This window comes from Ctenocephalides felis, unplaced genomic scaffold (genome assembly GCF_003426905.1).
Source record: "Ctenocephalides felis isolate EL2017-DRISC unplaced genomic scaffold, ASM342690v1 CF-g0.4_SCAFFOLD_03571, whole genome shotgun sequence".
Taxonomy (NCBI): Eukaryota; Metazoa; Arthropoda; class Insecta; order Siphonaptera; family Pulicidae; genus Ctenocephalides; species Ctenocephalides felis.
In genome coordinates, this window is record NW_020539725.1 from 47595532 (window position 1) to 47596690 (window position 1159).

Here is a 1159-nt window from a genome sequence, read left to right on the forward strand (position 1 = left end):
AAAACAATTATATAACGTGTATTTTAAATTTATATTAAGGTTTTGTAAAATGAACAACAGTGCTCACAAACAAAAAAAACTAACACCGAAAGAAAATACTTTTGTTATGGATTTTCAAACATTAATGGCGATGTGTTAAGAATCAAGTTGATAGCTGGTTCTAGCCTCTACTTTCTGATATTGTTGTTAAACAAATTTTAACTTTACATGTTTTTGAGATATTTTGTCGGTGGGTGTTCTTACCCGCGGAACTTAAGGCCCCGCTCCACCCTATATAATTGAGATTTACCCTATAGATTTTGTTTTATAAAAGATGTAATAAATTAGACGCTGCTACGCTTATATTAAAATATGTCAGCAATCGTAGTGTTCATTACAATAATAAATTCAAAATAATTAAATTTTCTTTTATAAATTAATATAAAAGCATATAATATATAAAAGACATAAAGCATCTAACATTAATTTTTGTCATACATTTGTATACTTGAGAACAGAAACAGTATATATATATATTTTTACATATTTTATAAAAACTTCTAGAGATAAAATAATTAACCAAAATGTATAAATCTGCGTTTTAGAACCATTAGAACGAACTTAATTGAAACTAGTTCTGCTAATTTATATTCATCTGAAACTATATGGTTTTTGTATAGTATTCAACAACACATATAGCAGCATACTTTTATTTTATACCACATTAATAAGTATGTCCGTACAATTATTTATATTTGTATATTGAAATTTTCAATAATTTGCAGTTGAAATACCGACTTTAGTATTTCTATAATCTGCTGTATACGAGTATGTTGTGTCCTAAAGTTCGCATTTCAACTATTAATTATTAAAAATTTTAATATCCAAATATAAATAATTCTACAGACTTACTGAGTGATTTGTTATTTGTAAGATAGTTTCAAGTTTAAGTCGCTGCACCACAATGCAATCTATCCCATCGTTCCAAGGTGACAAAATAATCCGCAAATATAGGATGGCATTTTATATGGGTTTATAAGAGGATACGTTTCAAGGCGACAAAATAAGGAAAAAAAATGGTTGAGAACTATTATGATGATCTTATTCATATATATAACTTTCGCAAAAGGGGAAAAATGGCGTTCAAAATGTCGGAATAATATTACGTAGTGCATGAGAA